This window comes from Vulpes vulpes, chromosome 8 (assembly GCF_048418805.1).
Source record: "Vulpes vulpes isolate BD-2025 chromosome 8, VulVul3, whole genome shotgun sequence".
Classification (NCBI taxonomy): Eukaryota; Metazoa; Chordata; class Mammalia; order Carnivora; family Canidae; genus Vulpes; species Vulpes vulpes.
This window is the reverse complement of record NC_132787.1, coordinates 108000538-108012486: the sequence shown is the minus strand read 5'-3', so window position 1 is coordinate 108012486 and position 11949 is coordinate 108000538. Positions and strand designations below refer to the sequence as shown.

General features: G+C 38.1%; 1 pseudogene; it reads left to right on the top strand.

Moving 5' to 3' along the window:
• The first annotated feature begins 2917 nt into the window (after positions 1 to 2917).
• On the top strand, positions 2918 to 3398 carry LOC112927771 (large ribosomal subunit protein uL23-like; annotated as a pseudogene).
• The last annotated feature ends 8551 nt before the right edge of the window (positions 3399 to 11949 follow it).

Sequence of the window (11949 nt, the reverse complement as noted above, 5' to 3'; positions counted from 1 at the left end):
GACAGTCTGGGAGGAAACATTGCAAAACATGTATCTAAAAAGATTTGTATCTGCACTATGTAAGGTCTCTCAAAAGTCATAAATAAGATAAAAAACCCAATTTAAAAATAGTCAAAAGCATTTGTACAGAAACTTCACCAGAGAAGATGCACTAATGGCAAAGAAGCTCATGAAATGACACTCAGTGTCTGTATCCTGAGAGAAATACACATTAAAATCCATGAGGCCCATGACATTTATTCGTTCTGTTTATGTGCTTTCCAGTAACTTGCAATGATGTTTTGTTGAATCTGTCAACAATTTTCATTATATTTATCCCCAAGTATTTCATAATTTTTATTAATTTTATTTCCCATTGTTTGCTGCTAGTGTAGAGAATAAGTTCTAGAAATCTTGCAATGATATAGATTCATCTCCCTCATTATTTGAACATGAATCATCTTATCTTGTATACACAGATGTACTAAACCAACATCACAGTGAATGTAAGTTTTTAAGTACGCATGTCTTTTATACAAATTTATTTAAGTCTGATATTTAAAACCTGCAACTCGATGAGTTTTGTCATCTCCATACAGTAAAACCATCACCACAATTCAGATATTGAATATTTCCGTCAACCCCAAATACTCCTTTTGCCTCTTTCCAGCACACATCCTCTGACCCACGGTCAGGGAACCCCTGCCTCTATTTGCTGTCACTATAGATTAGTTTGCGTATTTCTAGAATATCAAAAAAAGTGTAATCATTTCTTTTAACCTTTTTTTTCACTTACCATAATGATTTTAAGATTTATCCTTGTCCATAGATGCATCATTTTTTTTTCCTGAATAGCATTCTATGTAATATGTATACCACTTTGTTTATCCATTTGCCTGTTTATAGACATTGGGGTTATTCCAGTGTGACTATTTCAAACAAAGCTGCTTTGCACATTTGTGTATAGTCCTTGTGAAGACATATGTTTCTAATCCTGTTGAGGGAATGGCTAGAATTTACTAGGCGTTGTGTTCAGCTTTTTAAGGAAATAATAAACTCTTCTCCGAGCTGGCTCTAGAAGCTTTCAGGCTATAATTTTTGCGACTGAGAGGTCAGTCCTCAGTATAACTGAAATATTATGTATGAATTCAATATAATGTAATTCCTTTGCAGATAACCTATATTTCAAGTTCCAGCTTACTGTAATGAATCCTTTTTGGCCCAGATGCCCAGTATAATTTTTGGAAATGTGAACTCTGTTTAGTTTTTTGGGGGAATATGATAGGTATCTTAACTCTGAAGATTAGTGTCTTTCATCTGTCCTTAAAATAACAAGTCATCATCTCAATATTTCCTTTCTCATATTCTAGACATTATCTCCTTCTGGTGCTCTTAGAAGATGTATTGTAGGTTTTTGGGTGTTTTTTTTTTCCACTTTAATCTCAATCTCATTTGCTCTGTTTTGTTTTTTTTGTTGTTGTTGTTTTCTTTTGTTTTCTTTACTTTTTTCTTGCTTTAATTCTCGATTTAGCATTTTCTGATTTCTTTTGATCTATAATTTCTTCAAATCTATCCTTCTGTTTATAAATTCTCTTTTCAGTTGAGTCTAATCTCACGTTTAAACTTCTCATTGTATATCTAATGCCAGTTATTACATATTATATTTTCAGGTTCTATTTGGTATTTTTTTGAAATCTTTTGAGTAATCCTTGATAGCTCCTTATGCTTGTATCAATTTTTAAAACATTATTTTCTTAAAAATTACATATACTTATTTTACATTCTACATTTGATGATTCGGATAGCTAGCACTATTTGTAGCACTAAGTGTGTTACTTCTCCTTTCTGATGATGTTCCTTTTCTGCATATATTTAGAGATTCTTGTTATAAAGCCCATGTTTTCTGAAATGTGATCTGTAAGGAGCAAGTAAGTGCTGTAGTAAGTGCTTCTTCCTGGAGAGTATGTTTGGTGTGCTCTGTAAGGCAATTAGGACCTCTGCATCTCACTTTTCCCCTCATTTCCTCTTACTGTCCATCAAAACGACAGCAACATGTCATCCAGGATGGGCAGAAACCTCTGAGACCAATGTCAGATCCAGGACTGGCTACCTGCCCAGAGGAAAACTCTTTGGCATTTCTGTGTCTCCATTCCAAATACTTCCCTTTCCAGCCAGCAAGCTCATGTGTAAAAATAATTATAAATAATTTTCCAGCAGTGTTTCTCTGACCATATTGCAGAAGAAGAAAATCCTTATTTATTAAGTTAATAAAATATTAAATTAGAAATTTATTGGTCTAGGCCCCAGACTACAATAAGCTTTCTTGTGCTTTGGGCCTCTCGATAATACCTTTTCACTATGGCAATAGAGATCACTTGGCCAGTGGAAAATAAAGTAGGGGAGTATACACCTATGCACATATACTGCCGCTTATCTTTGATTATTTCTCTCCAGTAGAGCCATTTAAGACAAACAGTATGAAGAGATTATAGGTAGTCATAGTGTAAACAAGTTGTTATGGATGGAATGTTTGTGTCCCCTGAAATTCATGCACTGAAGCTCTGACCTCATTATGATGGCACTAGAGGCAGAACCTTGAGAAGAAGCTAGCATTAGACAGGCTGCTAAAGGAGGGACCGACATGGTAGGATGAGTGTCTTCATAGGAAGAAGAGGAGACACCAGAGCTCTCCTTCTCTGCCATGTGAGGACACAGAGAGAAAGACGTTATATGCAAGGTAGGAAGAGCATCCCTAGGCCAGAACCCACCCAACTGCAACAGCTCTTGATCTCTGACTTCCAGCCTCCAGGATATGAGAAAATAAATTTCTGCTGTTTAAGCTCTCTGGTTTATGGTGTTTTTTACAGAAGCTGAAGCAGATTCATTCATGAGTGAAAGATCACAGATACCTAACCAAGAAATCTTAATGGAGCCTTTCATGAAGATAGCTCCAAAGATGAAGAAGGAAGCTCCTGTTCCACCAAAGATGAAGCCAAAGCAAAGGCTTTGAGTTAAAAAAACAAAAACAGTGTAAAAAGGCATGCACAGTCACACAAAAAAAGAAGATTCACATGTCACCTACATTCCAATGACCCAAACCCCTGTGTCTCTCAAGGCAGCCCAAATATCCTCGAAAGAGCACCCCCAGGAGAGACAAGCTTGATCACTATGCCATCATCAAGTTTCCCCTGACTACCGAGTCAACCTTGAAGAATATAGAAGACAACAACACACGTGTGTTCATTGTGGATGTCAAGGCCAATAAGTACCAGATCAAACAGACTGTGAAGAAGTTCTACAACATTGATGTGGCCAAGGTCAACACCTTGATCAGGCCCGATGGAGAGATGAAGGCATATGGTCAACTGGCTTCTGCCTATGATGCCTTGGATGTTGCCAACAAAATTGGGATCATCTAAAGTGAGTCCCGCTGGTTATGAATCTAAATATAAATTTTTTCACCATTAAAAAAAAAAAGAAATCTTAGTGGAGGGTAAGAAGGTGCCATAGTGTAGAGAAAGAAACTGACATCAGAGCCAGATGAGCTGTGGCTTGCACTTCCCAGTGTCCCCCTGGCCCTGTTAACTGGGGGTGTCCTTTCCCTTTATGGCTCTCGGATTATCCACCCCAGAAGTTGTTGAACAGGCTTGTCTCCCAGTTCCCTTCCCTCTTGGATATTTCTTGCTACCAAGGAAAAAATATCCTATATATTAGACTTGTATTTGACACTATTTTTATTCATTATGTATTATGGGAACTTTGAACACTCTTTTCCAGAAAAGTAGTTGATATCATATCAGAAAGATAGGATTCAGGTTAAAAGACTGGCCTATGACTGCAGAAAAAAATCACATTCAGAGAGAAGGCAACCTACCCCTGCCCAAATTCTGTCCTGCTCAGCCCGAGATTGAAGCAGAAAGGGCCACACCAGGCAAATGTGAGGCAGTGGAAAGCCTATAAAAGCATCAAACAGCTTGTTACCGATAAGAAGAACAAAACACCTTGTGGTCTTCTGTCCATTGTCACAGATGGAGATGAGACACTTGCTGCAGATGTGTGCAAATCTAGCAATGAACATAGGGGATGAAGTGCTCTGGTCTCTTGTGGACGTGCTCAGAAAGCAGGTGGCACAGGGTGTTGACACATTGTTCTAAAGGAGAGATCATGATCTCCTGTAATATGAAAGAATCCGACGACTTTGGATAATTCTAAGTCACATCTATGTCTTAATACAGTGTTCACACTAGGTTGATACAAGATCCAGGTGAATTCACTGTTTAGGCTGGCCCAGTTCTCTGGCAGGGCGACCCAGATTCCGGCCAAGGTCTGTTAAGACTCAGTGCAGTGTACATGTGGAATATCTGGTTTACTTTTAATTATGGGTCCACATTGCTGGGTAGGTAGTGATCAACTGGAGTTTAAGATTGACAGCACACAATTAGGCCACAAAGACTGTGACTACTAGCTGTCCAACTCTCCACATTTTATTTCACTTATACTAAGTTACTGATGATATGATTTTTCAGGTCACTGAGGAGCCTATGTTCAGTCCTAAGATATACACACACCATCAACGTTTTAGCTGTGTTTGCTTTCAGATGATTATTGTCTCATTTTATGGAGTAGAAAAAGTAAATACAGTAGAATACAAACAGGTAAGAAAAACATAAGCCGTGCATTTGTAGTCAGACTTACCTGGGATTGGAACCCTATTTTAATCACTGGCTAAGTGATTTAGAAAAACATTACTTATTTTTATGAGGTTATGCAATTATATAATGGGGATAACGATATTGATATTTTAAGTTAATGTTAGTGTAAATGCCAAGCACTGCACCAGACACAACCTGAGATATACACACAATTAGTTCCTTCATTAATTATACCCCTGCTGCCATAATTCTTCATCACAAACAATCACAACAACACCTACTGAGTTGACACAATACATATTTGTTTAGCTCAGGAGTCCTTGGATCAGAAATGTTGACTAGGCTCTTCTTGGGGGATCCTCCGGCCTTGACTAGGCTCAGCTACATGTCTGGTAGTCAGCTGAGTGTTGATTAGTCTAGGATAGCCCCAGTTGGGATGACTGTGAAATCTGACTCTGTCCCATGTGTCTCCCTCCCTCCCTGGTGAGCCCAAGCTTCTGCCACAAGAGCAAGCATGAGCAAAGGCAGAGGTGATGCATGGTCACTTCCATTGCATTAGATTGGTAAAGCTAGTCACATGACCACTAAGAGTCACATAATTTGGAAAAGGACCCAACTCTTCAGTGAGAAGAACCACAAAGATAAACATCCCAGAGAATGGAGAAAGGGAACAGAGATGTATTGGGGCCATTAATGCAATGGCTTTACCTGTACCTTCACTCCCAGCTTCCTTGTGACTTAGGCTTGAAAACGCTGTGTCTCTGAATCATCCAGTTGTAGCATCCAACTATTTGGTTTGTCTGTTATACCAGCTATCGGCAAGTGGGCATGCCCTTTAGGGAAAGTAATTTATCTTAAAATAACATTTTAAGAATTAGAGTTTTCCAGTAATCTTGGTATGGTAAGAAAGGAGGGAAGATAATGCAAGGGCCAGAATTTACAAAGCCTCTAGATTATATATGCTTATTTATTGTTATTTATTTATTTTGGAATATCCAGATGTTCCTTCAGTCTTTGATGGTCTTGTGACCTCTTTGACGTTCCTTTAAAAGCAAGATGTTCCCTGACTCCTAGGCATATTGTAATGATGGCAGCCAGAAGTTCCCATCAGCCAAATGAATTTTGGCTGTCTTTATCTCTCTCCTCACTCATTTCTAGCACCTTCCCTGGCCTAATAGCAGCTACCCCTCCCTGGACTGAAGTAGAGTCTGCACTAGCCTCCCCTCATAGGAACTCTCTTCAATAATACATGACAGTGTTGTCTTGCCTTTTTTAGCTTGTGAATTCTTCCCAGATCCATGTTTGCAAGTCATATCCCAATTCCATTCCCATATTCCATCCTTTAGTATGATCTCTTCATTTTGTCCCCACTACCCCCCCATCCTATTCTGCACATAGACAGATCATCTTCCACCAGCGCTTACTAAACATGAGGGCTTGTACCGTATGTGCCACAGTATTCCTCAACTTCCTTTGTTTATACTACACCCACTTCTGTGTGCCCATGGGGTTTAAATATTTATTTGAGGCCTCTTTATTTCTTCTTTCCTACTTACCTTCTTCTTACTTCCCCTATAGCATATGTGCCTTGTAGAAAAGTAGAAACAAGGAGTCTTGGGGGACCTGGAATGGCAGATACTGGACTCAGAGCCTTTTTGTTCCTAGAGACTTTGTTTATCTTTAGGTGAGAGATGGTTCATAAATTTGCAATCAACAAAGAAGTAAGATCCATTCTTATTCCTGTGCTGTTGAAGAAATGATTTACTATGAAAAAAAATGATTTACTATGTCTTTCTTTCTTAGTTGTCATAATTGGATTGTCATATTTTTAACTACCCTACTGTCTTGTCCATGGCTTACAGAACACAGTTGAACAGTTGGCTCCATCTTTCTGTATTAAAGTGCCACTTAATTTAATTATGGGGGTAAGGTTTTTTTTTTTTTTTAAGAGCTTTACTGAGATATAGTTAATACACCATACAATTCAAATACTTATATAATTCATTTGTTTCTAGCATATCTATAGATATGTGCAACCTTCACCAGGCAATTTAAAAACATTGTCATCACCTCAGAAAGAACCTTCACATCCTCTAGTTTTCCCTTTCTATCCTTCCACCCAGCTAAACCTTATGGAAAAGCACTAATCTATTTTCTCACCATGTATATTTCAAAGGGAATAAGCTTTAAAGACCACTTACAGGGAAAAGCATAGTATAAGATATCCTTGAAACTCCCTTGAATTGTACTTAAAATATAATTCAAATAGACACATCGGTAAGCCAAGCTGGACAACAGCGTAGCATTTCTCAATAAATTCAACATAGCCAAATTTGGCTCCAAGATCAGAAAAGACGGCTTCTTATTCACGTGACTTTGAAATGAACTACTTGGTTTGTGTTTAGGGATCGTGATCTTAAAAATAAGTGATGTTATATGATAGAAACTAAACTTGGAAAGATACACAGATCCTGAGAGGAACTGGAGAGAGAAGACTCAGGGCTCTTGCATGCTCCCTCCGGTGTGTCCTGTGTTGATGTCAATGAGATTCCAGGGACACTGGCGTTAGTGTCTCTTCTATTCTCTCTCTCCTGTCTTCTTCACCCTCACCTAGCATGACAGAAAGATCTTACGTTAATTGCATATGTAAGGTGGTTCCATAAAAGTTGATTCATCTAAGAACAGTCTCAACCCAAACCAATCACATCAGACCCTTTCTCTGACCTTTCTGGAATTGAGGAAAATGAGGTGGGAGAAACACACTTGGCTGGTGACAGAGCTTTGAGATATGAGGTGTGAGACCTGCTCACACTGACCTTTCCAATAAGGTAATGGTGCTATTCCGAGGAATGAGGCTCACCTGGGGAAAAAGAACTATGAATGAGGAATGGAGAAAAGGAGCTGTTGATATTAGAGTCCTCATTTCATTTATCCCTGGTCCTGTGCAGCACATTGTTCTTCCCTCAGTGTGGTTGATGCAGTACAATACATTTCTACTATTTTCCTGGAGCTCAGTTTTGGTGTCTGAATCTTGTAAACCACCTAAACATCTTCACTAATACAACTGTGATTTATGTATTATTAATAGCTCCTTTTTCAAGCAGATGGAAAACATCGAACCAAGATATAATGAGATTTTTCAAAAGGTCTGAGATTCATTGTCCAAAGTCAAGATTACACTTTAAAGACAAATCTAACGTTAATTTTATGGTGATAGACTACTTCACACTGAAGAGAGTTCTTAATATTTTGTAGAGTGAGGTAAATATATATATTATGTTTATGGTTCCACTCCAGAGAGGAAGGTACTAGGGACATAAAAATGAGTATAATCAAATTTTTGTCCTCAAGGAGCTCACAGTTAAGTAGCGATAATACACATACAAACAGAATTTATAAAGCAACATGATAAACGAAATACTTCACATAATTTGAAACTCTACATCCTACGACCACATGATATTTTGGCAAAATTTACTTCTTTGCTTGGCATTGAAAAACAAAAGGTATTTATTTTGTTTTGTCATGCAAATATGTGATTTTATTATAATTTTGAGTATATTTCGCAGACTATATCTCTGTCTCACACACTTACTCTTTTACCAAGAGTCTCTTGTTCTCTTAGGTCCAGATGCTCCCCAGGCTTTGCACAGCTGAGGAATCATGGCTGGTTAACACATACATTCGACAGGCCTATGTTTAAATTCTGCTCCTCCCAGTAACTAGCAGAAAGACCCTGGACAAGATATTTCCTTAGTATTCTTATTTTATTTAAAAATCAGGGATACTAAGCTAATAATGTCTATCACCTGGAATAGCTGAGAAGATTGGCTGAGATACCATGTGGTGTCTAAGGATTAGCTTCTCAGAGCTCCCAGATTTCTCAGGGTTTCAGAGTTCCTCTCATTTTTAATAATGAAATAATAGTGGCCTGCATGCCTAACCCATGAATAGTGAGAATTAAGTAATTTATTTAGCATTGTCTTAGCTCTTCACCTTCTAGACCATCCCTATGAACTGAGTTTCATACCCCAAATGGACTCTGGAAGTATTTTGGTAGATGTGAGTGAGCAAGTGGTAGATGTCTGCATGCTTCCCCCTCCATCTCTATGTGAGTAGAAGATAGAAGTATGGCAGTTTGGTCTTGCCCAGAGGACAACAATGTCCTCCCACGCTCATTCTGCTTCCAGGTCCCTGCCTCTGCCACATCTGCCACAGACACACAACAAAGAGAAAGTACCCTGTTTGCTTTAAATACTGGTTTCCTTCCTTATCTCCATTCTCCTTTTGGTTAAGCATCCGTAGTGACTCCTAGAAAACACCATCCAGGTTCTCTCCTGGAAGGGATATGTGGAAAAATAAATGACTTCTTTCCTTGAGAGCTTCAGGAATTTTTCAGTCCGTGTTCAAGAAGCAGTGGTTCTCAGTGGCATTATTGTCAACTTTATCTTTGAATCATGGATTTCTATTCTCCCTAAGACGGAAACCATCCTCACAGCAGAATACACATGATGATTTTTTTTAAATGTAATTCCTTTATTTCTGAAAAAAAATGGATGAGGTAAGTATATAAAAATGTAGTAGAAGTTTGATCTTCATCATCCTTCAATTAAGGTGTCTGTTTCTAAGTAAGCCTGGAATGCTTTAATTGCCCAAACTGTTGCAAATCCCCATGTACAGTTGGGTAAATACATATTTTACTGTGTTGAGGCATTGTTGGAACAATCAGCTGACATAAGTTCCATCAAGGAACCAGTAAAGGGAATAGGAGGACAGAATGCATTTAATTTTTAGTTTATAAACTTGCAACAGAAAGCCTCATAAACAAAAATGAAGATTACCCTGAAGCCACCATGACTTGTGGTTGAGGTAAGCTCATAAGGAGGAAATGTGGAAGGCATGATCTGCAGAGAATGGCCTGCTTCTAGGTCTGGGCATTGGTAACGTCAGTGGGTATCTTCCCCTGAAGGAGGGAACTGGTTTTGTACCAAAACTGTAGAAGCAGAAGCGGTGTCGATTAAATTTAACCAGCATCAGCTTCTTCCTCATGATGCCTGAATAGAAAGGGAGGATTACTTACTACATGATCCAACCTTCTAGGTCTCTCTTTTCAGACATGTGTTTACTGTGGGGTCCCTTCCTCCACAAACTCACTGTTTAGTGAAGGTGACCTAGTGAAAGCTCTAGTTTATACGTGGTATGGAAATTACTGAAATCAGCCTGCATAATGGAAAATCAGCCTGGTGGGATGGTGGAGGTCCTATCAGGGAGAGACAGATCTTTGGGTTGAGAACTGGCAATGTAGAGGGTTACGTGGGCTAGAGGCTCCTGGAAGGTGTCCAGAAATGGAGTAGGCATTTGTAAAGCAACAGCGAGTAAGAACGTATATGTATGTTCTGTGTTTTTTGGTGCTGCTGAAAAGAACGTGTATGGGGACATGACAAGGGAAGGGGCTGTGCAAGCACGTCAGTACTGTGAGGACCGGTTCATTCCATCGTCTCCATGAAGGGTTTGGGGTCATAAGCGAGAGAAACCGAGTCTGGGAAATTTATAGAAAAAGTCAAATTGTTGGAAGGTTGTGTATGAAGTAAAGTTAAGAAATGCATCACAGAAAGCATGTGAGTCCAGGAATCTAGAGAGAAATATCCTTAGAAAGTAGCCTCTTTCTATTCAAAGCTGAGGAGTTCTGATGGGCCACTTTGATTCTCATGCCCTTTTCTAAAGGGAGCTTTTGTAGATACTTGGGGAAACCCGATTGTCAGAGAACAGTGATGGCAATGTGGCAATGTGAGATGCTGCATTCAGAGGATCCACAAAGAGGTACACTGGTGTTCCAGAGGAAAGTAGTGAAATGGCTAATTATATCATCTATCTATCATCTGTCTATCATCTATCTATCTATCTATCTATCTATCTATCTATCTATCTATCATCTATCTATCTATCTATCTATCTATCATCTATCTATCATCTATCATCTATCATATATCCATTTTATATATCTATTCCTATCCTCATTCTTCCACCTGTCAGAGGATCACATACCATGTACTACCTGAGACTTATGTCATATACTCCAGGAAGGATTTAGAGGGACTCCTTTTATGTGCAAGGGGTTAGAGCTGGACTTTCACTCATTTGCTCAATATTGCAAATTCAGATTTATTGACCTCTATTTATTTGTTTATGGATTGACAGACGATATTGTCTAATATCATTTCAGCATCCTTATCAACAGGACAATTATTTTGGAAGATTATTGCAGAGAGCTAGTAGATTTAGGATTACCCCAGTAGTGTAAGCACACATGCACTTCAAGAAAATGGTGGAGTTAAAACCTTTGCTCCTAACCCGAGCCCTTCATGAGCCACATCACAGAGGGAGCCAGTGACTCCCAGATGTATGCTGCCCAGTAGATACTGTCATGAAAGCAAATATGCTTCCTTCCTTCAAGTTAACATGACAGTGTAATGGTGAGTGCAGGAGTAACATTTTCTTTAAAGAAATCATTTTTAGTTGGTAAGAACATTTTATAAACAGGTGTTGAGAAATATTTCCATCTTTATGTGATTTCATTGTCAAAAATAGTATAAGTAATTCATCTGTTTAAACAAGAAAAAAAATGAAACCTTCATTCATATATTTTTTAAAATCTTGGAAACATAATTTCTCATTTTTAATAAAAATTCAAATAAAGAATTTCAGTGGGATTATAACCCATCTGTTAATAACACAAAAATGGAATACCTTCCAATTAGGAGAACAACTAATTGACATTATAAAAGATGAAAAATTGTGGGACAAATTCTAGCACAAATTTTTACTTAATTGGCAGATGGGATTTAATACTGAATATTATAATTTAGAAAGCACAGACATGGGTTCTCCCTGCATATCGCTGCGAGGAGTCTCTTTCAGCCATGGTAATCATTACAAAAACAATAAAATAAGCTGATCTTAGACTGACACACTCCAAGTGTTGGAACACAAAGCGTTGAGCCAGATTTTCAAATTTAATAGACGGCATTTAATCATATTTCCCACATGCAAGTACCGTACCATTAAGTGCTTATGTTGGATTATTATTTAATCTGTACCTTAGCTTCTTAATTCTTATTTAGTATATTTATAGTATATGTGAAGTGATCAATAAATTACTGCTGAAAATTAATGAAAATGCATATACTACTTATCAATGCCCAAAAATATTTCATAGAAAAGAATATTGAAGACAAATGCCTGAGACTCTTACCTAGGAAATGGTTTATCAGGTGTCAGAAAAACTTCAGATTTGCCCTGACCATTTAATTATGGTCCA